This window comes from Triturus cristatus, chromosome 12 (genome assembly GCF_964204655.1).
Source record: "Triturus cristatus chromosome 12, aTriCri1.1, whole genome shotgun sequence".
NCBI lineage: Eukaryota > Metazoa > Chordata > Amphibia > Caudata > Salamandridae > Triturus > Triturus cristatus.
This window is the reverse complement of record NC_140595.1, coordinates 719,781,484-719,808,327: the sequence shown is the minus strand read 5'-3', so window position 1 is coordinate 719,808,327 and position 26,844 is coordinate 719,781,484. Positions and strand designations below refer to the sequence as shown.

Below are 26,844 nucleotides of genomic sequence, written 5' to 3'. Positions count from 1 at the left end.
ATTGCTCTCTCAATCATACCTGCGCATGCACTTGAAACTTACTTTACCAATAAAAGATGCAAAGAGAGAAATAGAACAAAAGTGCTGGCTGGATTTGGCAAACACACTTCATAAAACTGCATTTTCTTTTTTATTCTCCCCCATGTTACATGCTTAACCTCTCCCTATGTAATTTCTCTTAATCTGCTGTCCCAGGAAGAGAATTTCCTCTACAGGCTCTTTCTGTGTTTTTTTCCTTAGTCTTTCTTTCCCTTTTCTTAGCTGTGTAACTGTTCCTTTACGCTCTCTATTTACGCGCCATTAATCTCATTTGAGCTCCTTGCTCCCGCTCCTGTTTTCTCCAACTCTCATACTGCCAGTTCTCTCTTTCTCTGTGGTTGGTGGCTAAAATCCAGAGCTTTCGAAGCCACGTGGTTTCTGCCTCTTGTTGTCAGACTTGAATTGGAAAAGGAACCATATTAACAAGCCTTTACCACTCACACACGGCGGAAGTTTATACTTTAATTCAGTGAGCTAAGAAAAGCGTGTTGTGGGTCCCCTACGAGCCATGGTGCTTGCTTCATCATGATTTGGAACCAGTCATTAGCCGCAGCTCTGCTAATGAGCCACTGAGGTCAGTTTCAATAATTACTCAAAAACATGACCTTGCAGCCCGCCCTCAACTGTGTATTTATATTACTTTACTGCTGTTCGTGTGATTAGCTGGGAGGAGCTCACGGCGGCTTCCTCCCTATAAAAGTGTAGATGGATCACTCCTTAACTCTTTCTTGCTTCACATACAAATGGCTTGAAAGGTGCAGGGAAGATGCAGGTCTAATAGACAGAATAGAAGGTCTGTGCCAAGTTGGTTTCTCTGCATTGGTGTCCCATCACAGGCCCGCAAGTGTAATGTGTTATCTTTGACTCCTGGCAGTTCACAAGCAGGCGGCCAGGAAACGGTTTCAGCCTATCAACCACTGAGGAGACGCAGCCTCTGTATGAGGAATGAGGAAGGAATGAATACATCCAGCCTATCACAGGAGCAGCCCTGAGTGTTCCAAATTATAAATTCTCAATGTTAGTGTACGGCATTGACCCCATGTAGCTCGCCGTGATCGTATAGTAGTACTCTGCGTTGTGGCCGCAGCAACCTTGGTTCGAATCCAAGTTACGGCATTGTGGTTGGCAATGTTACGGCAGTTGGGTTCTGCTTTTACAGAATTACCAAATGTACCAGAGGTTTAAATATTTAAACCATCTAACAACAAATTATTTAATTTAACATGATTATAAGCTGTAGCTATAATGTATTTACTTACATAAATTATCGTTCTTGAACCTATTGTGGGAGGAGGGGGAGCGGAGCTCACCCCCCAGGTGCAGTTGAGTAACCTGTGTTGTGGCTCTCTACAGGGAAGGCACAAATGTTGCTGTCACCCAGCCCAATCCAGACGTGTATTGGGGCCTGGTTTCAGGTAAATAGAGCAGTAAGTGCAGAGAAATGTTCACTCTCTAAAAGTGGCATTTCTAAAATAGTAAAGTTAAATCCAACCTCACCAGTAAGTAGGATTTTCAATAAATAAATAAAGCTACTCCTCTCCGATATGGAATTACCAAATAAAAAGTATAGGGGAATACCCAATGCTAACCTATGAGAGAGGTAGACCTCACAGTAGTGAAAAATGAAATAGACTGTTTGGTACTTACAGGACATGCAAACCACCAAAGTACATATTTTATCTTTTACTTGCATAGCATCATGCACCTAGGACTACCTAGGGCCTACCTTAGGGGTAAATTATATGTAATAAAAGGGGAGTTTAGGGCTTGGCAAGTAGACTGGGACTCCCCTGGGAGACCCTTGAGTCTATGCCCAGAACCATAACTCTGCCAGTCGAGTACTTACCTAAAAGCCGATAACTCACTTCTCTTCCATAGGCTAACATTGACTGGTTCCACTTGGAAATTCTTCTAAGTGTGGAGTTTTGGAACTTTAAAATATTCATCTAAAATCAGCCGAACAACGAATTCTGATTTACTCACCTGTTATCAGGAGAGACCTCAGTGCTGCATCTTGTAGCTCAGTACTGACCCAGAAAAGTAATTTTAACCGTACTTACCAGTAACTCGAATTTTCTTCCATAGGATATCATTGCTTGCTTTTTGCTGACAAAGTTTCTAAGTGTCGATTTTTGAAACTTACAAATATTCTTTAAAAATCGTACCAATTGTGAAAACGTAATTGCTTACCTGTTTTAGATAGATGTCCCAGTACTGAGCCTAGGAGCCCAGCACTGAATTACCAAAGTAACGAGAATGTACTTTACCCGTAACTTGAATTTTCTTCCATAGGAAACCATTGACTGTTTTTCTGTAAAATTTCTTCTAAGTGTCGATTTTGCAAACATATAAATATTCCTTAAAAATCGCTTGTATAACTTAAACGCAGTTTCTCAACTGCTTACAGGTGGTACAGTAGTGCTGGATCTAGGATCCAACACTGACATAGAAAAAGTAACCATAACCCCACCTACCTGCTAAGTGAATTTCCTTCCATAGGATAACATTGGTAATTTGATCAGAAAAAATTTCGAAGTGTCAACTTTTAAAATAGCAAAATATTGCTTGAAAATCACAAAAGTTACTAAAACGAATTTACTCACTTGTTTCCAAGAACTGTCCCAGGACTGAATCTAGGATCCAGTCCTGGATTTAGAAAAGTAATCCTGAAAGTAATTAATTGCATATAACTTAAAATTCCCATTGAGCTCAATGTATTATTGTATTTGAAATTGTGTTTCCTATTGCAATAAACTGTAACTATTACCTGCAAAAGTCAATTGCCTATTGCAAAGTTTTTAACTAAAGCATCTTATTCTGAGAAAGTATATTTTGATACCTATTGTTGGTTCTAAAATAAAACAACAATATATTTTTTATACAAACCATTGGCCTAGAGTTCAGTTCTTGAGTGTGTGAGACCATTTGCTGACTGAGTGTGTACAACAAATGCTTTACACTGTCCTCGGATACTGCCTTACTGCTCGAGCAAGCTACCACTTTAGAGAGTAAGGTTATATCAAACTTTAGCCTCTGTCAAACCTCTGGGCACTGAGGACTCTGTGCACACTGTACCTTTTTGGGAACAGTATATACAGAGCCACTTTCTCACAGTCGTGATAAAGTGATTAGAGTCCTAAGGCCAATATAAAGATAGAGCAAAACGTAAGGTGAAAAGCAAAAAGGTTGCTGGTAGGCCACCTTAAGGATGCCATGTCTAACAAAAATTAACTGAGGATTACGTGAGTAAAACATCAGGTTTCTCTACGGCATTTGGTGAGACAAGTGGGCCTTCTTTTATCTTCCATTCAAGCAATCCTTGACGGACCCATTTATTATAGAGCTCTTCAAGGATTAAAGATAAGGTACTTACAAAGGAGTCACAAATACTCAGAGATGGTAGACTTCTGTAATATGGGTCGTAGACTAAAAGCAGCGCAAAAACAGAGTGCAACAGGGTCCAAAAAATTGAGTGCCACATGAGAGTTTGCATGCAAGCGTATCCTTTTACAGATCCAGAGATATACTCATGCAATTTTTGTTTTTAGGACAGAACGTGCATGATGAAAAAAACATTGTTTTTAAAAAGCGCATTGCAGAATATCAGTACTTTGATGTGGGACAACTTGAATACTTTCAAACAAAATATTTGCATGCAGCTTACAGTAAGTTGTTGTGGCCGAGTGGTTAAGGCGATGGACTTGAAATCCATTGGGGTCTCCCCGCGCAGGTTCGAATCTTGCCAACAATGAGAATCTTGTTATTATCGGCTACAATTTCAGAAGTTAACCTTTAGTATTTCTTCAATTTCAGTTTTATAAATAGGTGGCTTATTTTTGTGTCACTATTGCCTCTCCACATATTTATTATCGCTACCTCTTTCATGTCTTTGCTACACCTCTCTTCCTACTTTAGCACTGGTGTAAACGCTTCAAATTATTATACCATTGCTCTCTCAATCATACCTGCGCATGCACTTGAAACTTACTTTACCAATAAAAGATGCAAAGAGAGAAATAGAACAAAAGTGCTGGCTGGATTGGGCAAACACACTTCATAAAACTGCATTTTCTTTTTTATTCTCCCCCATGTTACATGCTTAACCTCGCCCTATGTAATTTCTTTTAATCTGCTGTCCCAGGAAGAGAATTTCCTCTACAGGCTCTTTCTGTGTTTTTTTCCTTAGTCTTTCTTTCCCTTTTCTTAGCTGTGTAACTGTTCCTTTACGCTCTCTATTTACGCGCCATTAATCTCATTTGAGCTCCTTGCTCCCGCTCCTGTTTTCTCCAACTCTCATACTGCCAGTTCTCTCTTTCTCTGTGGTTGGTGGCTAAAATCCAGAGCTTTCGAAGCCACGTGGTTTCTGCCTCTTGTTGTCAGACTTGAATTGGAAAAGGAACCATATTAACAAGCCTTTACCACTCACACACGGCGGAAGTTTATACTTTAATTCAGTGAGCTAAGAAAAGCATGTTGTGGGTCCCCTACGAGCCATGGTGCATGCTTCATCATGATTTGGAACCAGTCATTAGCCGCAGCTCTGCTAATGAGCCACTGAGGTCAGTTTCAATAATTACTCAAAAACATGACCTTCCAGCCCGCCCTCAACTGTGTATTTATATTACTTTACTGCTGTTCGTGTGATTAGCTGGGAGGAGCTCACGGCGGCATCCTCCCTATAAAAGTGTAGATGGATCACTCCTTAACTCTTTCTTGCTTCACATACAAATGGCTTGAAAGGTGCAGGGAAGATGCAGGTCTAATAGACAGAATAGAAGGTCTGTGCCAAGTTGGTTTCTCTGCATTGGTGTCCCATCACAGGCCCGCAAGTGTAATGTGTTATCTTTGACTCCTGGCAGTTCACAAGCAGGCGGCCAGGAAACGGTTTCAGCCTATCAACCACTGAGGAGACGCAGCCTCTGTATGAGGAATGAGGAAGGAATGAATACATCCAGCCTATCACAGGAGCAGCCCTGAGTGTTCCAAATTATAAATTCTCCATGTTAGTGTATGGCATTGACCCCATGTAGCTCGCCGTGTTCGTATAGTAGTACTCTGCGTTGTGGCCGCAGCAACCTTGGTTCGAATCCAAGTTACGGCATTGTGGTTGGCAATGTTACGGCAGTTGGGTTCTGCTTTTACAGAATTACCAAATGTACCAGAGGTTTAAATATTTAAACCATCTAACAACAAAATATTTAATTTAACATGATTATAAGCTGTAGCTATAATGTATTTACTTACATAAATTATCGTTCTTGAACCTATTGTGGGTGGAGGGGGAGCGGAGCTCACCCCCCAGGTGCAGTTGAGTAACCTGTGTTGTGGCTCTCTACAGGGAAGGCACAAATGTTGCTGTCACCCAGCCCAATCCAGACGTGTATTGGGGCCTGGTTTCAGGTAAATAGAGCAGTAAGTGCAGAGAAATGTTCACTCTCTAAAAGTGGCATTTCTAAAATAGTAAAGTTAAATCCAACCTCACCCGTAAGTAGGATTTTCAATAAATAAATAAAGCTACTCCTCTCCGATATGGAATTACCAAATAAAAAGTATAGGGGAATACCCAATGCTAAGCTATGAGAGAGGTAGACCTCACAGTAGTGAAAAATGAAATAGACTGTTTGGTACTTACAGGACATGCAAACCACCAAAGTACATATCTTATCTTTTACTTGCATAGCATCATGCACCTAGGACTACCTAGGGCCTACCTTAGGGGTAAATTATATATAATAAAAGGGGAGTTTAGGGCTTGGCAAGTAGACTGGGACTCCCCTGGGAGACCCTTGAGTCTATGCCCAGAACCATAACTCTGCCAGTCGAGTACTTACCTAAAAGCCGATAACTCACTTCTCTTCCATAGGCTAACATTGACTGGTTCCACTTGGAAATTCTTCTAAGTGTGGAGTTTTGGAACTTTAAAATATTAATCTAAAATCAGCCGAACAACGAATTCTGATTTACTCACCTGTTATCAGGAGAGACCTCAGTGCTGCATCTTGTAGCTCAGTACTGACCCTGAAAAGTAATTTTAACCGTACTTACCAGTAACTCGAATTTTCTTCCATAGGATATCATTGCTTGCTTTTTGCTGACAAAGTTTCTAAGTGTCGATTTTTGAAACTTACAAATATTCTTTAAAAATCGTACCAATTGTGAAAACGTAATTGCTTACCTGTTTTAGATAGATGTCCCAGTACTGAGCCTAGGAGCCCAGCACTGAATTACCAAAGTAACGAGAATGTACTTTACCCGTAACTTGAATTTTCTTCCATAGGAAAACATTGACTGTTTTTCTGTAAAATTTCTTCTAAGTGTCGATTTTGCAAACTTATAAATATTCCTTAAAAATCGCTTGTATAACTTAAACGCAGTTTCTCAACTGCTTACAGGTGGTACAGTAGTGCTGGATCTAGGATCCAACACTGACATAGAAAAAGTAACCATAACCCCACCTACCTGCTAAGTGAATTTCCTTCCATAGGATAACATTGGTAATTTGATCAGAAAAAATTTCTAAGTGTCAACTTTTAAAATAGCAAAATATTGCTTGGAAATCACAACAGTTACTAAAACGAATTTACTCACTTGTTTCCAAGAACTGTCCCAGGACTGAATCTAGGATCCAGTCCTGGATTTAGAAAAGTAATCCTGAAAGTAATTAATTGCATATAACGTAAAATTCCCATTGATCTCAATGTATTATTGTATTTGAAATTGTGTTTCCTATTGCAATAAACTGTAACTATTACCTGCAAAAGTCAATTGCCCATTGCAAAGTTTTTAACTAAAGCATCTTATTCTGAGAAAGTATATTTTGATACCTATTGTTGGTTCTAAAATAAAACAACGATATATTTTTTATACAAACCATTGGCCTAGAGTTCAGTTCTTGAGTGTGTGAGACCATTTGCTGACTGAGTGTGTACAACAAATGCTTTACACTGTCCTCGGATACTGCCTTACTGCTCGAGCAAGCTACCACTTTAGAGAGTAAGGTTATATCAAACTTTAGCCTCTGTCAAACCTCTGGGCACTGAGGACTCTGTGCACACTGTACCTTTTTGGGAACAGTATATACAGAGCCACTTTCTCACAGTAGTGATAAAGTGATTAGAGTCCTAAGGCCAACATAAAGATAGTGCAAAACGTGAGGTGAAAAGCAAAAAGGTTGCTGGTAGGCCACCTTAAGGATGCCATGTCTAACAAAAATTAACTGAGGATTACGTGAGTAAAACATCAGGTTTCTCTACGGCATTTGGTGAGACAAGTGGGCCTTCTTTTATCTTCTATTCAAGCAATCTTTGACGGACCCATTTATTATAGAGCTCTTCAAGGATTAAAGATAAGGTACTTACAAAGGAGTCACAAATACTCAGAGATGGTAGACTTCTGTAATATGGGTCGTAGACTAAAAGCAGCGCAAAAACAGAGTGCAACAGGGTCCAAAAAATTGAGTGCCACATGAGAGTTTGCATGCAAGCGTATCCTTTTACAGATCCAGAGATATACTCATGCAATTTTTGTTTTTAGGACAGAACGTGCATGATGAAAAAAACATTGTTTTTAAAAAGCGCATTGCAGAATATCAGTACTTTGATGTGGGACAACTTGAATACTTTCAAACAAAATATTTGCATGCAGCTTACAGTAAGTTGTTGTGGCCGAGTGGTTAAGGCGATGGACTTGAAATCCCTTGGGGTCTCCCCGCGCAGGTTCGAATCCTGCCAACAACGAGAATCTTGTTATTATCGGCTACAATTTCAGAAGTTAACCTTTAGTATTTCTTCAATTTCAGTTTTATAAATAGGTGGCTTATTTTTGTGTCACTATTGCCTCTCCACATATTTATTATCGCTACCTCTTTCATGTCTTTGCTACACCTCTCTTCCTACTTTAGCACTGGTGTAAACGCTTCAAATTATTATACCATTGCTCTCTCAATCATACCTGCGCATGCACTTGAAACTTACTTTACCAATAAAAGATGCAAAGAGAGAAATAGAACAAAAGTGCTGGCTGGATTTGGCAAACACACTTCATAAAACTGCATTTTCTTTTTTATTCTCCCCCATGTTACATGCTTAACCTCTCCCTATGTAATTTCTCTTAATCTGCTGTCCCAGGAAGAGAATTTCCTCTACAGGCTCTTTCTGTGTTTTTTTCCTTAGTCTTTCTTTCCCTTTTCTTAGCTGTGTAACTGTTCCTTTACGCTCTCTATTTACGCGCCATTAATCTCATTTGAGCTTCTTGCTCCCGCTCCTGTTTTCTCCAACTCTCATACTGCCAGTTCTCTCTTTCTCTGTGGTTGGTGGCTAAAATCCAGAGCTTTCGAAGCCACGTGGTTTCTGCCTCTTGTTGTCAGACTTGAATTGGAAAAGGAACCATATTAACAAGCCTTTACCACTCACACACGGCGGACGTTTATACTTTAATTCAGTGAGCTAAGAAAAGCGTGTTGTGGGTCCCCTACGAGCCATGGTGCTTGCTTCATCATGATTTGGAAACAGTCATTAGCCGCAGCTCTGCTAATGAGCCACTGAGGTCAGTTTCAATAATTACTCAAAAACATGACCTTGCAGCCCGCCCTCAACTGTGTATTTATATTACTTTACTGCTGTTCGTGTGATTGGCTGGGAGGAGCTCACGGCGGCATCCTCCCTATAAAAGTGTAGATGGATCACTCCTTAACTCTTTCTTGCTTCACATACAAATGGCTTGAAAGGTGCAGGGAAGATGCAGGTCTAATAGACAGAATAGAAGGTCTGTGCCAAGTTGGTTTCTCTGCATTGGTGTCCCATCACAGGCCCGCAAGTGTAATGTGTTATCTTTGACTCCTGGCAGTTCACAAGCAGGCGGCCAGGAAACGGTTTCAGCCTATCAACCACTGAGGAGACGCAGCCTCTGTATGAGGAATGAGGAAGGAATGAATACATCCAGCCTATCACAGGAGCAGCCCTGAGTGTTCCAAATTATAAATTCTCCATGTTAGTGTATGGCATTGACCCCATGTAGCTCGCCGTGATCGTATAGTAGTACTCTGTGTTGTGGCCGCAGCAACCTTGGTTCGAATCCAAGTTACGGCATTGTGGTTGGCAATGTTACGTCAGTTGGGTTCTGCTTTTACAGAATTACCAAATGTACCAGAGGTTTAAATATTTAAACCATCTAACAACAAATTATTTAATTTAACATGATTATAAGCTGTAGCTATAATGTATTTACTTACATAAATTATCGTTCTTGAACCTATTGTGGGAGGAGGGGGAGCGGAGCTCACCCCCCAGGTGCAGTTGAGTAACCTGTGTTGTGGCTCTCTACAGGGAAGGCACAAATGTTGCTGTCACCCAGCCCAATCCAGACGTGTATTGGGGCCTGGTTTCAGGTAAATAGAGCAGTAAGTGCAGAGAAATGTTCACTCTCTAAAAGTGGCATTTCTAAAATAGTAAAGTTAAATCCAACCTCACCAGTAAGTAGGATTTTCAATAAATAAATAAAGCTACTCCTCTCCGATATGGAATTACCAAATAAAAAGTATAGGGGAATACCCAATGCTAACCTATGAGAGAGGTAGACCTCACAGTAGTGAAAAATGAAATAGACTGTTTGGTACTTACAGGACATGCAAACCACCAAAGTACATATTTTATCTTTTACTTGCATAGCATCATGCACCTAGGACTACCTAGGGCCTACCTTAGGGGTAAATTATATGTAATAAAAGGGGAGTTTAGGGCTTGGCAAGTAGACTGGGACTCCCCTGGGAGACCCTTGAGTCTATGCCCAGAACCATAACTCTGCCAGTCGAGTACTTACCTAAAAGCCGATAACTCACTTCTCTTCCATAGGCTAACATTGACTGGTTCCACTTGGAAATTCTTCTAAGTGTGGAGTTTTGGAACTTTAAAATATTCATCTAAAATCAGCCGAACAACGAATTCTGATTTAGTCACCTGTTATCAGGAGAGACCTCAGTGCTGCATCTTGTAGCTCAGTACTGACCCAGAAAAGTAATTTTAACCGTACTTACCAGTAACTCGAATTTTCTTCCATAGGATATCATTGCTTGCTTTTTGCTGACAAAGTTTCTAAGTGTCGATTTTTGAAACTTACAAATATTCTTTAAAAATCGTACCAATTGTGAAAACGTAATTGCTTACCTGTTTTAGATAGATGTCCCAGTACTGAGCCTAGGAGCCCAGCACTGAATTACCAAAGTAACGAGAATGTACTTTACCCGTAACTTGAATTTTCTTCCATAGGAAACCATTGACTGTTTTTCTGTAAAATTTCTTCTAAGTGTCGATTTTACAAACTTATAAATATTCCTTAAAAATCGCTTGTATAACTTAAACGCAGTTTCTCAACTGCTTACAGGTGGTACAGTAGTGCTGGATCTAGGATCCAACACTGACATAGAAAAAGTAACCATAACCCCACCTACCTGCTAAGTGAATTTCCTTCCATAGGATAACATTGGTAATTTGATCTGAAAAAATTTCTAAGTGTCAACTTTTAAAATAGCAAAATATTGCTTGAAAATCACAACAGTTACTAAAACGAATTTACTCACTTGTTTCCAAGAACTGTCCCAGGACTGAATCTAGGATCCAGTCCTGGATTTAGAAAAGTAATCCTGAAAGTAATTAATTGCATATAACTTAAAATTCCCATTGAGCTCAATGTATTATTGTATTTGAAATTGTGTTTCCTATTGCAATAAACTGTAACTATTACCTGCAAAAGTCAATTGCCTATTGCAAAGTTTTTAACTAAAGCATCTTATTCTGAGAAAGTATATTTTGATACCTATTGTTGGTTCTAAAATAAAACAACGATATATTTTTTATACAAACCATTGGCCTAGAGTTCAGTTCTTGAGTGTGTGAGACCATTTGCTGACTGAGTGTGTACAACAAATGTTGTACACTGTCCTCGGATACTGCCTTACTGCTCGAGCAAGCTACCACTTTAGAGAGTAAGGTTATATCAAACTTTAGCCTCTGTCAAACCTCTGGGCACTGAGGACTCTGTGCACACTGTACCTTTTTGGGAACAGTATATACAGAGCCACTTTCTCACAGTAGTGATAAAGTGATTAGAGTCCTAAGGCCAATATAAAGATAGAGCAAAACGTAAGGTGAAAAGCAAAAAGGTTGCTGGTAGGCCACCTTAAGGATGCCATGTCTAACAAAAATTAACTGAGGATTACGTGAGTAAAACATCAGGTTTCTCTACGGCATTTGGTGAGACAAGTGGGCCTTCTTTTATCTTCCATTCAAGCAATCCTTGACGGACCCATTTATTATAGAGCTCTTCAAGGATTAAAGATAAGGTACTTACAAAGGAGTCACAAATACTCAGAGATGGTAGACTTCTGTAATATGGGTCGTAGACTAAAAGCAGCGCAAAAACAGAGTGCAACAGGGTCCAAAAAATTGAGTGCCACATGAGAGTTTGCATGCAAGCGTATCCTTTTACAGATCCAGAGATATACTCATGCAATTTTTGTTTTTAGGACAGAACGTGCATGATGAAAAAAACATTGTTTTTAAAAAGCGCATTGCAGAATATCAGTACTTTGATGTGGGACAACTTGAATACTTTCAAACAAAATATTTGCATGCAGCTTACAGTAAGTTGTTGTGGCCGAGTGGTTAAGGCGATGGACTTAAAATCCATTGGGGTCTCCCCGCGCAGGTTCGAATCTTGCCAACAACGAGAATCTTGTTATTATCGGCTACAATTTCAGAAGTTAACCTTTAGTATTTCTTCAATTTCAGTTTTATAAATACGTGGCTTATTTTTGTGTCACTATTGCCTCTCCACATATTTATTATCGCTACCTCTTTCATGTCTTTGCTACACCTCTCTTCCTACTTTAGCACTGGTGTAAACGCTTCAAATTATTATACCATTGCTCTCTCAATCATACCTGCGCATGCACTTGAAACTTACTTTACCAATAAAAGATGCAAAGAGAGAAATAGAACAAAAGTGCTGGCTGGATTTGGCAAACACACTTCATAAAACTGCATTTTCTTTTTTATTCTCCCCCATGTTACATGCTTAACCTCGCCCTATGTAATTTCTTTTAATCTGCTGTCCCAGGAAGAGAATTTCCTCTACAGGCTCTTTCTGTGTTTTTTTCCTTAGTCTTTCTTTCCCTTTTCTTAGCTGTGTAACTGTTCCTTTACGCTCTCTATTTACGCGCCATTAATCTCATTTGAGCTCCTTGCTCCCGCTCCTGTTTTCTCCAACTCTCATACTGCCAGTTCTCTCTTTCTCTGTGGTTGGTGGCTAAAATCCAGAGCTTTCGAAGCCACGTGGTTTCTGCCTCTTGTTGTCAGACTTGAATTGGAAAAGGAACCATATTAACAAGCCTTTACCACTCACACACGGCGGAAGTTTATACTTTAATTCAGTGAGCTAAGAAAAGCGTGTTGTGGGTCCCCTACGAGCCATGGTGCATGCTTCATCATGATTTGGAACCAGTCATTAGCCGCAGCTCTGCTAATGAGCCACTGAGGTCAGTTTCAATAATTACTCAAAAACATGACCTTGCAGCCCGCCCTCAACTGTGTATTTATATTACTTTACTGCTGTTCGTGTGATTAGCTGGGAGGAGCTCACGGCGGCATCCTCCCTATAAAAGTGTAGATGGATCACTCCTTAACTCTTTCTTGCTTCACATACAAATGGCTTGAAAGGTGCAGGGAAGATGCAGGTCTAATAGACAGAATCGAAGGTCTGTGCCAAGTGGGTTTCTCTGCATTGGTGTCCCATCACAGGCCCGCAAGTGTAATGTGTTATCTTTGACTCCTGGCAGTTCACAAGCAGGCGGCCAGGAAACGGTTTCAGCCTATCAACCACTGAGGAGACGCAGCCTCTGTATGAGGAATGAGGAAGGAATGAATACATCCAGCCTATCACAGGAGCAGCCCTGAGTATTCCAAATTATAAATTCTCCATGTTAGTGTATGGCATTGACCCCATGTAGCTCGCCGTGATCGTATAGTGGTTAGTACTCTGCGTTGTGGCCGCAGCAACCTTGGTTCGAATCCAAGTTACGGCATTGTGGTTGGCAATGTTACGGCAGTTGGGTTCTGCTTTTACAGAATTACCAAATGTACCAGAGGTTTAAATATTTAAACCATCTAACAACAAAATATTTAATTTAACATGATTATAAGCTGTAGCTATAATGTATTTACTTACATAAATTATCGTTCTTGAACCTATTGTGGGTGGAGGGGGAGCGGAGCTCACCCCCCAGGTGCAGTTGAGTAACCTGTGTTATGGCTCTCTACAGGGAAGGCACAAATGTTGCTGTCACCCAGCCCAATCCAGACGTGTATTGGGGCCTGGTTTCAGGTAAATAGAGCAGTAAGTGCAGAGAAATGTTCACTCTCTAAAAGTGGCATTTCTAAAATAGTAAAGTTAAATCCAACCTCACCAGTAAGTAGGATTTTCAATAAATAAATAAAGCTACTCCTCTCCGATATGGAATTACCAAATAAAAAGTATAGGGGAATACCCAATGCTAACCTATGAGAGAGGTAGACCTCACAGTAGTAAAAAATGAAATAGACTGTTTGGTACTTACAGGACATGCAAACCACCAAAGTACATATCTTATCTTTTACTTGCATAGCATCATGCACCTAGGACTACCTAGGGCCTACCTTGGGGGTAAATTATATGTAATAAAAGGGGAGTTTAGGGCTTGGCAAGTAGACTGGGACTCCCCTGGGAGACCCTTGAGTCTATGCCCAGAACCATAACTCTGCCAGTCGAGTACTTACCTAAAAGCCGATAACTCACTTCTCTTCCATAGGCTAACATTGACTGGTTCCACTTGGAATTTCTTCTAAGTGTGGAGTTTTGGAACTTTAAAATATTCATCTAAAATCAGCCGAACAACGAATTCTGATTTACTCACCTGTTATCAGGAGAGACCTCAGTGCTGCATCTTGTAGCTCAGTACTGACCCTGAAAAGTAATTTTAACCGTACTTACCAGTAACTCGAATTTTCTTCCATAGGATATCATTGCTTGCTTTTTGCTGACAAAGTTTCTAAGTGTCGATTTTTGAAACTTACAAATATTCTTTAAAAATCGTACCAATTGTGAAAACGTAATTGCTTACCTGTTTTAGATAGACGAGAACGTACTTTACCCGTAACTTGAATTTTCTTCCATAGGAAACCATTGACTGTTTTTCTGTAAAATTTCTTCTAAGTGTCGATTTTGCAAACATATAAATATTCCTTAAAAATCGCTTGTATAACTTAAACGCAGTTTCTCAACTGCTTACAGGTGGTACAGTAGTGCTGGATCTAGGATCCAACACTGACATAGAAAAAGTAACTATAACCCCACCTACCTGCTAAGTGAATTTCCTTCCATAGGATAACATTGGTAATTTGATCAGAAAAAATTTCGAAGTGTCAACTTTTAAAATAGCAAAATATTGCTTGAAAATCACAAAAGTTACTAAAACGAATTTACTCACTTGTTTCCAAGAACTGTCCCAGGACTGAATCTAGGATCCAGTCCTGGATTTAGAAAAGTAATCCTGAAAGTAATTAATTGCATATAACTTAAAATTCCCATTGAGCTCAATGTATTATTGTATTTGAAATTGTGTTTCCTATTGCAATAAACTGTAACTATTACCTGCAAAAGTCAATTGCCTATTGCAAAGTTTTTAACTAAAGCATCTTATTCTGAGAAAGTATATTTTGATACCTATTGTTGGTTCTAAAATAAAACAACAATATATTTTTTATACAAACCATTGGCCTAGAGTTCAGTTCTTGAGTGTGTGAGACCATTTGCTGACTGAGTGTGTACAACAAATGCTTTACACTGTCCTCGGATACTGCCTTACTGCTCGAGCAAGCTACCACTTTAGAGAGTAAGGTTATATCAAACTTTAGCCTCTGTCAAACCTCTGGGCACTGAGGACTCTGTGCACACTGTACCTATTTGGGAACAGTATATACAGAGCCACTTTCTCACAGTAGTGATAAAGTGATTAGAGTCCTAAGGCCAACATAAAGATAGAGCAAAACGTGAGGTGAAAAGCAAAAAGGTTGCTGGTAGGCCACCTTAAGGATGCCATGTCTAACAAAAATTAACTGAGGATTACGTGAGTAAAACATCAGGTTTCTCTACGGCATTTGGTGAGACAAGTGGGCCTTCTTTTATCTTCCATTCAAGCAATCTTTGACGGACCCATTTATTATAGAGCTCTTCAAGGATTAAAGCTAAGGTACTTACAAAGGAGTCACAAATACTCAGAGATGGTAGACTTCTGTAATATGGGTCGTAGACTAAAAGCAGCGCAAAAACAGAGTGCAACAGGGTCCAAAAAATTGAGTGCCACATGAGAGTTTGCATGCAAGCGTATCCTTTTACAGATCCAGAGATATACTCATGCAATTTTTGTTTTTAGGACAGAACGTGCATGATGAAAAAAACATTGTTTTTAAAAAGCGCATTGCAGAATATCAGTACTTTGATGTGGGACAACTTGAATACTTTCAAACAAAATATTTGCATGCAGCTTACTGTAAGTTGTTGTGGCCGAGTGGTTAAGGGGATGGACTTGAAATCCATTGGGGTCTACCCACGCAGGTTCGAATCCTGCCAACAATGAGAATCTTGTTGTTATCGGCTACAATTTCAGAAGTTAACCTTTAGTATTTCTTCAATTTCAGTTTTATAAATATGTGGCTTATTTTTGTGTCACTATTGCCTCTCCACATATTTATTATCGCTACCTCTTTCATGTCTTTGCTACACCTCTCTTCCTACTTTAGCACTGGTGTAAACGCTTCAAATTATTATACCATTGCTCTCTCAATCATACCTGCGCATGCACTTGAAACTTACTTTACCAATAAAAGATGCAAAGAGAGAAATAGAACAAAAGTGCTGGCTGGATTTGGCAAACACACTTCATAAAACTGCATTTTCTTTTTTATTCTCCCCCATGTTACATGCTTAACCTCTCCCTATGTAATTTCTCTTAATCTGCTGTCCCAGGAAGAGAATTTCCTCTACAGGCTCTTTCTGTGTTTTTTTCCTTAGTCTTTCTTTCCCTTTTCTTAGCTGTGTAACTGTTCCTTTACGCTCTCTATTTACGCGCCATTAATCTAATTTGAGCTCCTTGATCCCGCTCCTGTTTTCTACAACTCTCATACTGCCAGTTCTCTCTTTCTCTGTGGTTGGTGGCTAAAATCCAGAGCTTTCGAAGCCACGTGGTTTCTGCCTCTTGTTGTCAGACTTGAATTGGAAAAGGAACCATATTAACAAGCCTTTACCACTCACACATGGCGGAAGTTTATACTTTAATTCAGTGAGCTAAGGAAAGCGTGTTGTGGGTCCCCTACGAGCCATGGTGCTTGCTTCATCATGATTTGGAACCAGTCATTAGCCGCAGCTCTGCTAATGAGCCACTATGGTCAGTTTCAATAATTACTCAAAAACATGACCTTGCAGCCCGCCCTCAACTGTGTATTTATATTACTTTACTGCTGTTCGTGTGATTAGCTGGGAGGAGCTCACGGCGGCATCCTCCCTATAAAAGTGTAGATGGATCACTCCTTAACTCTTTCTTGCTTCACATACAAATGGCTTGAAAGGTGCAGGGAAGATGCAGTTCTAATAGACAGAATAGAAGGTCTGTGCCAAGTGGGTTTCTCTGCATTGGTGTCCCATCACAGGCCCGCAAGTGTAATGTGTTATCTTTGACTCCTGGCAGTTCACAAGCAGGCGGCCAGGAAACGGTTTCAGCCTATCAACCACTGAGGAGACGCAGCCTCTGTATGAGGAATGAGGAAGGAATGAATACATCCAGCCTATCACAGGAGCAGCCCTGAGTGTTCCAAATTATAAATTCTCCATGTTAGTGTATGGCATTGACCCCATGTAGCTCGCCGTGATCGTATAGTGGTTAGTACTCTGCGTTGTGGCCGCAGCAACCTTGGTTCGAATCCAAGTTACGGCATTGTGGTTGGCAATGTTACGGCAGTTGGGTTCTGCTTTTACAGAATTACCAAATGTACCAGAGGTTTAAATATTTAAACCATCTAACAACAAATTATTTAATTTAACATGATTATAAGCTGTAGCTATAATGTATATACTTACATAAATTATCGTTCTTGAACCTATTGTGGGTGGAGGGGGAGCGGAGCTCACCCCCCAGGTGCAGTTGAGTAACCTGTGTTGTGGCTCTCTACAGGTGAGGCACAAATGTTGCTGTCACCCAGCCCAATCCAGACGTGTATTGGGGCCTGGTTTCAGGTAAATAGAGCAGTAAGTGCAGAGAAATGTTCACTCTCTAAAAGTGGCATTTCTAAAATAGTAAAGTTAAATCCAACCTCACCAGTAAGTAGGATTTTCAATAAATAAATAAAGCTACTCCTTTCCGATATGGAATTACCAAATAAAAAGTATAGGGGAATACCCAATGCTAACCTATGAGAGAGGTAGACCTCACAGTAGTGAAAAATGAAATAGACTGTTTGGTACTTACAGGACATGCAAACCACCAAAGTACATATCTTATCTTTTACTTGCATAGCATCATGCACCTAGGACTACCTAGGGCCTACCTTGGGGTTAAATTATATGTAATAAAAGGGGAGTTTAGGGCTTGGCAAGTAGACTGGGACTCCCCTGGGAGACCCTTGAGTCTATGCCCAGAACCATAACTCTGCCAGTCGAGTACTTACCTAAAAGCCGATAACTCACTTCTCTTCCACAGGCTAACATTGACTGGTTCCACTTGGAATTTCTTTAAGTGTGGAGTTTTGGAACTTTAAAATATTCATCTAAAATCAGCCGAACAACGAATTCTGATTTACTCACCTGTTATCAGGAGAGACCTCAGTGCTGCATCTTGTAGCTCAGTACTGACCCTGAAAAGTAATTTTAACCGTACTTACCAGTAACTCGAATTTTCTTCCATAGGATATCATTGCTTGCTTTTTGCTGACAAAGTTTCTAAGTGTCGATTTTTGAAACTTACAAATATTCTTTAAAAATCGTACCAATTGTGAAAACGTAATTGCTTACCTGTTTTAGATAGACGAGAACGTACTTTACCCGTAACTTGAATTTTCTTCCATAGGAAACCATTGACTGTTTTTCTGTAAAATTTCTTCTAAGTGTCGATTTTGCAAACATATAAATATTCCTTAAAAATCGCTTGTATAACTTAAACGCAGTTTCTCAACTGCTTACAGGTGGTACAGTAGTGCTGGATCTAGGATCCAACACTGACATAGAAAAAGTAACTATAACCCCACCTACCTGCTAAGTGAATTTCCTTCTATAGGATAACATTGGTAATTTGATCAGAAAAAATTTCGAAGTGTCAACTTTTAAAATAGCAAAATATTGCTTGAAAATCACAAAAGTTACTAAAACGAATTTACTCACTTGTTTCCAAGAACTGTCCCAGGACTGAATCTAGGATCCAGTCCTGGATTTAGAAAAGTAATCCTGAAAGTAATTAATTGCATATAACTTAAAATTCCCATTGAGCTCAATGTATTATTGTATTTGAAATTGTGTTTCCTATTGCAATAAACTGTAACTATTACCTGCAAAAGTCAATTGCCTATTGCAAAGTTTTTAACTAAAGCATCTTATTCTGAGAAAGTATATTTTGATACCTATTGTTGGTTCTAAAATAAAACAACAATATATTTTTTATACAAACCATTGGCCTAGAGTTCAGTTCTTGAGTGTGTGAGACCATTTGCTGACTGAGTGTGTACAACAAATGCTTTACACTGTCCTCGGATACTGCCTTACTGCTCGAGCAAGCTACCACTTTAGAGAGTAAGGTTATATCAAACTTTAGCCTCTGTCAAACCTCTGGGCACTGAGGACTCTGTGCACACTGTACCTATTTGGGAACAGTATATACAGAGCCACTTTCTCACAGTAGTGATAAAGTGATTAGAGTCCTAAGGCCAACATAAAGATAGAGCAAAACGTGAGGTGAAAAGCAAAAAGGTTGCTGGTAGGCCACCTTAAGGATGCCATGTCTAACAAAAATTAACTGAGGATTACGTGAGTAAAACATCAGGTTTCTCTACGGCATTTGGTGAGACAAGTGGGCCTTCTTTTATCTTCCATTCAAGCAATCTTTGACGGACCCATTTATTATAGAGCTCTTCAAGGATTAAAGCTAAGGTACTTACAAAGGAGTCACAAATACTCAGAGATGGTAGACTTCTGTAATATGGGTCGTAGACTAAAAGCAGCGCAAAAACAGAGTGCAACAGGGTCCAAAAAATTGAGTGCCACATGAGAGTTTGCATGCAAGCGTATCCTTTTACAGATCCAGAGATATACTCATGCAATTTTTGTTTTTAGGACAGAACGTGCATGATGAAAAAAACATTGTTTTTAAAAAGCGCATTGCAGAATATCAGTACTTTGATGTGGGACAACTTGAATACTTTCAAACAAAATATTTGCATGCAGCTTACTGTAAGTTGTTGTGGCCGAGTGGTTAAGGGGATGGACTTGAAATCCATTGGGGTCTACCCACGCAGGTTCGAATCCTGCCAACAACGAGAATCTTGTTGTTATCGGCTACAATTTCAGAAGTTAACCTTTAGTATTTCTTCAATTTCAGTTTTATAAATATGTGGCTTATTTTTGTGTCACTATTGCCTCTCCACATATTTATTATCGCTACCTCTTTCATGTCTTTGCTACACCTCTCTTCCTACTTTAGCACTGGTGTAAACGCTTCAAATTATTATACCATTGCTCTCTCAATCATACCTGCGCATGCACTTGAAACTTACTTTACCAATAAAAGATGCAAAGAGAGAAATAGAACAAAAGTGCTGGCTGGATTTGGCAAACACACTTCATAAAACTGCATTTTCTTTTTTATTCTCCCCCATGTTACATGCTTAACCTCTCCCTATGTAATTTCTCTTAATCTGCTGTCCCAGGAAGAGAATTTCCTCTACAGGCTCTTTCTGTGTTTTTTTCCTTAGTCTTTCTTTCCCTTTTCTTAGCTGTGTAACTGTTCCTTTACGCTCTCTATTTACGCGCCATTAATCTAATTTGAGCTCCTTGATCCCGCTCCTGTTTTCTACAACTCTCATACTGCCAGTTCTCTCTTTCTCTGTGGTTGGTGGCTAAAATCCAGAGCTTTCGAAGCCACGTGGTTTCTGCCTCTTGTTGTCAGACTTGAATTGGAAAAGGAACCATATTAACAAGCCTTTACCACTCACACATGGCGGAAGTTTATACTTTAATTCAGTGAGCTAAGGAAAGCGTGTTGTGGGTCCCCTACGAGCCATGGTGCTTGCTTCATCATGATTTGGAACCAGTCATTAGCCGCAGCTCTGCTAATGAGCCACTATGGTCAGTTTCAATAATTACTCAAAAACATGACCTTGCAGCCCGCCCTCAACTGTGTATTTATATTACTTTACTGCTGTTCGTGTGATTAGCTGGGAGGAGCTCACGGCGGCATCCTCCCTATAAAAGTGTAGATGGATCACTCCTTAACTCTTTCTTGCTTCACATACAAATGGCTTGAAAGGTGCAGGGAAGATGCAGTTCTAATAGACAGAATAGAAGGTCTGTGCCAAGTGGGTTTCTCTGCATTGGTGTCCCATCACAGGCCCGCAAGTGTAATGTGTTATCTTTGACTCCTGGCAGTTCACAAGCAGGCGGCCAGGAAACGGTTTCAGCCTATCAACCACTGAGGAGACGCAGCCTCTGTATGAGGAATGAGGAAGGAATGAATACATCCAGCCTATCACAGGAGCAGCCCTGAGTGTTCCAAATTATAAATTCTCCATGTTAGTGTATGGCATTGACCCCATGTAGCTCGCCGTGATCGTATAGTGGTTAGTACTCTGCGTTGTGGCCGCAGCAACCTTGGTTCGAATCCAAGTTACGGCATTGTGGTTGGCAATGTTACGGCAGTTGGGTTCTGCTTTTACAGAATTACCAAATGTACCAGAGGTTTAAATATTTAAACCATCTAACAACAAATTATTTAATTTAACATGATTATAAGCTGTAGCTATAATGTATATACTTACATAAATTATCGTTCTTGAACCTATTGTGGGTGGAGGGGGAGCGGAGCTCACCCCCCAGGTGCAGTTGAGTAACCTGTGTTGTGGCTCTCTACAGGTGAGGCACAAATGTTGCTGTCACCCAGCCCAATCCAGACGTGTATTGGGGCCTGGTTTCAGGTAAATAGAGCAGTAAGTGCAGAGAAATGTTCACTCTCTAAAAGTGGCATTTCTAAAATAGTAAAGTTAAATCCAACCTCACCAGTAAGTAGGATTTTCAATAAATAAATAAAGCTACTCCTTTCCGATATGGAATTACCAAATAAAAAGTATAGGGGAATACCCAATGCTAACCTATGAGAGAGGTAGACCTCACAGTAGTGAAAAATGAAATAGACTGTTTGGTACTTACAGGACATGCAAACCACCAAAGTACATATCTTATCTTTTACTTGCATAGCATCATGCACCTAGGACTACCTAGGGCCTACCTTGGGGTTAAATTATATGTAATAAAAGGGGAGTTTAGGGCTTGGCAAGTAGACTGGGACTCCCCTGGGAGACCCTTGAGTCTATGCCCAGAACCATAACTCTGCCAGTCGAGTACTTACCTAAAAGCCGATAACTCACTTCTCTTCCACAGGCTAACATTGACTGGTTCCACTTGGAATTTCTTTAAGTGTGGAGTTTTGGAACTTTAAAATATTCATCTAAAATCAGCCGAACAACGAATTCTGATTTACTCACCTGTTATCAGGAGAGACCTCAGTGCTGCATCTTGTAGCTCAGTACTGACCCTGAAAAGTAATTTTAACCGTACTTACCAGTAACTCGAATTTTCTTCCATAGGATATCATTGCTTGCTTTTTGCTGACAAAGTTTCTAAGTGTCGATTTTTGAAACTTACAAATATTCTTTAAAAATCGTACCAATTGTGAAAACGTAATTGCTTACCTGTTTTAGATAGATGTCCCAGTACTGAGCCTAGGAGCCCAGCACTGAATTACCAAAGTAACGAGAATGTACTTTACCCGTAACTTGAATTTTCTTCTATAGGAAACCATTGACTGTGTTTGTGTAAAATTTCTTCTAAGTGTCGATTTTGCAAACTTATAAATATTCCTTAAAAATCACTTGTATAACTTAAACGCAGTTTCTCAACTGCTTACAGGTGGTACAGTAGTGCTGGATCTAGGATCCAACACTGACATAGAAAAAGTAACCATAACCCCACCTACCTGCTAAGTGAATTTCCTTCCATAGGATAACATTGGTAATTTGATCAGAAAACATTTCTAAGTGTCAACTTTTAAAATAGCAAAATATTGCTTGAAAATCACAACAGTTACTAAAACGAATTTACACACTTGTTTCCAAGAACTGTCCCAGGACTGAATCTAGGATCCAGTCCTGGATTTAGAAAAGTAATCCTGAAAGTAATTAATTGCATATAACTTAAAATTCCCATTGAGCTCAATGTATTATTGTATTTGAAATTGTGTTTCCTATTGCAATAAACTGTAACTATTACCTGCAAAAGTCAATTGCCTATTGCAAAGTTTTTAACTAAAGCATCTTATTCTGAGAAAGTATATTTTGATACCTATTGTTGGTTCTAAAATAAAACAACAATATATTTTTTATACAAACCATTGGCCTAGAGTTCAGTTCTTGAGTGTGTGAGACCATTTGCTGACTGAGTGTGTACAACAAATGCTTTACACTGTCCTCGGATACTGCCTTACTGCTCGAGCAAGCTACCACTTTAGAGAGTAAGGTTATATCAAACTTTAGCCTCTGTCAAACCTCTGGGCACTGAGGACTCTGTGCACACTGTACCTTTTTGGGAACAGTATATACAGAGCCACTTTCTCACAGTAGTGATAAAGTGATTAGAGTCCTAAGGCCAACATAAAGATAGAGCAAAACGTGAGGTGAAAAGCAAAAAGGTTGCTGGTAGGCCACCTTAAGGATGCCATGTCTAACAAAAATTAACTGAGGATTACGTGAGTAAAACATCAGGTTTCTCTACGGCATTTGGTTAAACAAGTGGGCCTTCTTTTATCTTCCATTCAAGCAATCTTTGACGGACCCATTTATTATAGAGCTCTTCAAGGATTAAAGATAAGGTACTTACAAAGGAGTCACAAATACTCAGAGATGGTAGACTTCTGTAATATGGGTCGTAGACTAAAAGCAGCGCAAAAACAGAGTGCAACAGGGTCCAAAAAATTGAGTGCCACATGAGAGTTTGCATGCAAGCGTATCCTTTTACAGATCCAGAGATATACTCATGCAATTTTTGTTTTTAGGACAGAACGTGCATGATGAAAAAAACATTGTTTTTAAAAAGCGCATTGCAGAATATCAGTACTTTGATGTGGGACAACTTGAATACTTTCAAACAAAATATTTGCATGCAGCTTACAGTAAGTTGTTGTGGCCGAGTGGTTAAGGCGATGGTCTTGAAATCCATTGGGGTCTCCCCGCGCAGATTCGAATCCTGCCAACAACGAGAATCTTGTTATTATCGGCTACAATTTCAGAAGTTAACCTTTAGTATTTCTTCAATTTCAGTTTTATAAATAGGTGGCTTATTTTTGTGTCACTATGTGGAAATATGGATTTTTCTGGTCAGTTATGTCCCCTATCTTGGACCCCAACGGTTCTATGTGCATGTTACAAGTACATGTATGTTCCCTCCAGTTCCAGTTATGAAGACGCAAACACATGTGCGTCCACCGTCAACATGTCCTCTGTCAGATCCGCCATGAATAGGCCGGATATTCCATTCCTAAGTATGAAAGGCCACCGGTTTTATATGGTTCACTTATGCCATTTTACAGTCCAGGCAAGTAGGCCCTGATTCTGTCATCAAACTCTTCTTGCCTTCTGCCTCTGAAAACTCCAGTCTGAGCCTGCATCTGTGACCATGAACTTTGTCTCATTCTCTGCGCGGCTCACGAAGCCTGACATCAGCCTATTCTCTGCCAAGAACTGTATTTCACCTTCGAGTTATCTGCTTCGCCCCTCAGCCAATGCATTCCTGTCTAGTAGTTTAAGTAAACATTCTTCCAGCTACCGAGCAAAAGGCCCGGCTTCTCTGTCCTCATGCAAGTAATTCATAGCCCTGTTACCATGGAATATTCCTACCCCCTCGCATTTAGTATAGACACTTAGACGCTTGTACACGCACGCACAGTCAGTATAGAATAGATTCTGTCCGAGAGTCCTTCTTTTGTGGATAACATAGTTCTTTAAACATAGGATGTTAGATATGATTTGGGATTAGGTTGACTTGACCCCCCAGACTTTTCGTCTCCACATGTAGAGCTAAATGTCAAGTCCCCTTCACCCTCTAGTTGCACGTCAATCACACGTCATGCTGCTGCGCGCGCATCTATGCCAAGTATTATCTTATAGATCCACCTATATATGACATCATAACCAATTATGTTCCTTTTTACTCCTTGTTACACCCATTTTCGGTTACGCATATGAATCGTCATTTTCCTTATCAATTGTTACGCCTACTGCATTCGCTTCATTGTAATGTATGTTCTATAAAAATCATTTCTTGTCAATAAAGTATGTACTTCACTTCCTGAACCTCCGTGGTGATGGAACTTGGAGCAACCGATTATAATCGATCATTGGAATAAAGCCCATTCCGAACCTCTAATACCACGGATTCTGCCTCTCATTTTACTGAGCTATTTTATTATGTTTCTGTATCAAATTAAGTCCCGGTAATGAATTTTATTTACCACATGAATGGCGCCCGAACAGGGACACTTTCTCATCTCACGCGCCGGCGGTGAGTTGCAGGCCCGGTCTCCTGCCACAGCTGGACGGACAATAACGCGTACCAGCAGGATTTCCTGTATCTCCCTCCGGTCAAGCGGGGGCGACTGAGGCTGCGATCAACACCCAGACGAGGCGGTGAGAAGTGCGAAGTATCCCGACCAGAGCCTAGCTGAGAGAGCAAGATCCGAGGTATACAGAGGCCCACCAGTTCCCGAAATTCGAAGTCGAGTCCAGTTTCCGACGAGTCGAGTCGAGTCCAGTCCGGTTCAAGTTCAGTTCAGTTTCCGAGGCCTTCCGTTTCCGAAGCTACCCGGTGAGTACCATTACTGGGGAGGCATTTCTGACGTGCACATAGGTTGTGCCGGTCAAGACGGGTTTGGGTACACAAATCCGGTCTGCACTGTTTTAGCAGTGTATATGTACTGTTTAGCAGTATATCAAGTATTCCGAAGTATCTAGTTATTGTCAAGAATTATGCTTGGTGATTAGTTATGCAGACGATCATCATTGTTGGTTATATTAAAGGTTGAAAAAAAAAATGTTTAATGTTTAATGTTTAATGTGTTAAACGTCCTGCATATTGTGGTATGAATGGTTGTTCATTATTGTGCTTTTCTACTAAGTGTGTTCAAGATTAAGTGTCAGATCAGTTCTCAATATGCCGCTCTTTTCGAAACTAAGACAGATCACTACAAGAAAAGGGGTACTCGAAGAAGCCGTTCCTATTCCTCCTAGGGACACTCCAGGGTACTTCATGTATCATAAACATGGCTTAGACGCTATATTATTTCTTGATTTATGGGTAGACTACACCAAGGAATTACCAGAAAGTCAGAGGTGGCCCACAGCGGGAACCTGGGATGCAGAGTGCATCATGAAAGTAGAAGAAGAGTTATGGAAAAGGAAAGTCAGACAGTCACAGAAAGACGCCATTGAGTTATGGCGTAAAGAATCTCATAGACGTACAGAAAAAGCACTCCGACAGGAAGAAAAGAATAAAGAGAGTTCAAATAAAGTTCGAGAAAATTTATTAATTGAAGAAGGTATCCGAGTGAAATCAGAACAAGTAGACAGACAAAGAAATGCCCTTATGAATGGTATGTATCCCCTTCTGGCCGAAGGATTACCTAAAGCTACTCCAGAAATACCGAAAGACTTGCCGCCCCCATTATTCCCAATAAAGGTACTTCCTAAGGGGCATCCTAGAACCGCAGAAGATGTCTTTCTCTCCTCATATTTAGACGACGCAGCTCCCGAATATGCTAATTCCGCCCCACATAGACCGCATACCAGGGAGGTTCAACGCCAAGATCCAGTACCCGTATCCCTACAGCAACAGATCGTGTCACAAGTTCCGGCAAGCACATCTGTTTCTACATCTGTTCCTACAGCTGCTTCTATAGCTGTGTCCACACCTATAGTTGCTGTGTCACGTTCAACGAATCCTTTCACACCCGACACCCCAGATGGGGCTGCGGGAGGTGCTACCAATATTTTTTCTACGCCACCCAGAATAAATAAACTTACTTTTCAAGAGTCAGCACATTCACGTACCCCCAAACTCATAAATGCCCGTACGCTTAAGGAACTTCTTATAGATTGTAGATATGACCCTGTGCCCGGCAAAGAGGATGAAATGATCATGGCATCATTGCGTATCAGACGAGCCGCAGTGTATTTAGGGAAGTTACCAGGAATGACTGCGCATCTAGATAAAATATATCATTTTGTCCAAACAGGGCGAGATCCAGAATGTATTAACAGAGCTATGGAATACCAGAAAGTGGAGATACAGGGGGAACTGTTACGTTTCCTCATAAATTGTGTGATCAGAAATGAAGACCAACCGGGGGTAGACCCGGAAGCAATGCAAATTCTTACCAGATGGAGCCAGAATATATCAGAAGGTAGACATGATAAG

At 40.2% G+C, this 26,844-nt stretch overlaps 8 non-coding genes across 8 annotated transcripts; all 8 read left to right on the top strand.

Annotated features, from left to right (window-relative positions):
- Positions 1-3,708: 3,708 nt before the first annotated feature.
- On the top strand, positions 3,709-3,790 carry TRNAS-UGA (transfer RNA serine (anticodon UGA)). Its single transcript has one exon. It is a non-coding gene; the product is annotated as a tRNA-Ser (tRNA).
- A 3,903-nt stretch (positions 3,791-7,693) lies between these two features.
- TRNAS-UGA (transfer RNA serine (anticodon UGA)) lies at positions 7,694-7,775 on the top strand. The gene has a single exon. It is a non-coding gene; the product is annotated as a tRNA-Ser (tRNA).
- A 5,267-nt stretch (positions 7,776-13,042) lies between these two features.
- TRNAH-GUG (transfer RNA histidin (anticodon GUG)) lies at positions 13,043-13,114 on the top strand. Its single transcript has one exon. It is a non-coding gene; the product is annotated as a tRNA-His (tRNA).
- A 2,506-nt stretch (positions 13,115-15,620) lies between these two features.
- On the top strand, positions 15,621-15,702 carry TRNAS-UGA (transfer RNA serine (anticodon UGA)). The gene has a single exon. It is a non-coding gene; the product is annotated as a tRNA-Ser (tRNA).
- Positions 15,703-16,984: 1,282 nt separating this feature from the next.
- On the top strand, positions 16,985-17,056 carry TRNAH-GUG (transfer RNA histidin (anticodon GUG)). The gene has a single exon. It is a non-coding gene; the product is annotated as a tRNA-His (tRNA).
- Positions 17,057-19,561: 2,505 nt separating this feature from the next.
- Positions 19,562-19,643, top strand: TRNAS-UGA (transfer RNA serine (anticodon UGA)). The gene has a single exon. It is a non-coding gene; the product is annotated as a tRNA-Ser (tRNA).
- Positions 19,644-20,925: 1,282 nt separating this feature from the next.
- Positions 20,926-20,997, top strand: TRNAH-GUG (transfer RNA histidin (anticodon GUG)). The gene has a single exon. It is a non-coding gene; the product is annotated as a tRNA-His (tRNA).
- A 2,552-nt stretch (positions 20,998-23,549) lies between these two features.
- On the top strand, positions 23,550-23,631 carry TRNAS-UGA (transfer RNA serine (anticodon UGA)). The gene has a single exon. It is a non-coding gene; the product is annotated as a tRNA-Ser (tRNA).
- The last annotated feature ends 3,213 nt before the right edge of the window (positions 23,632-26,844 follow it).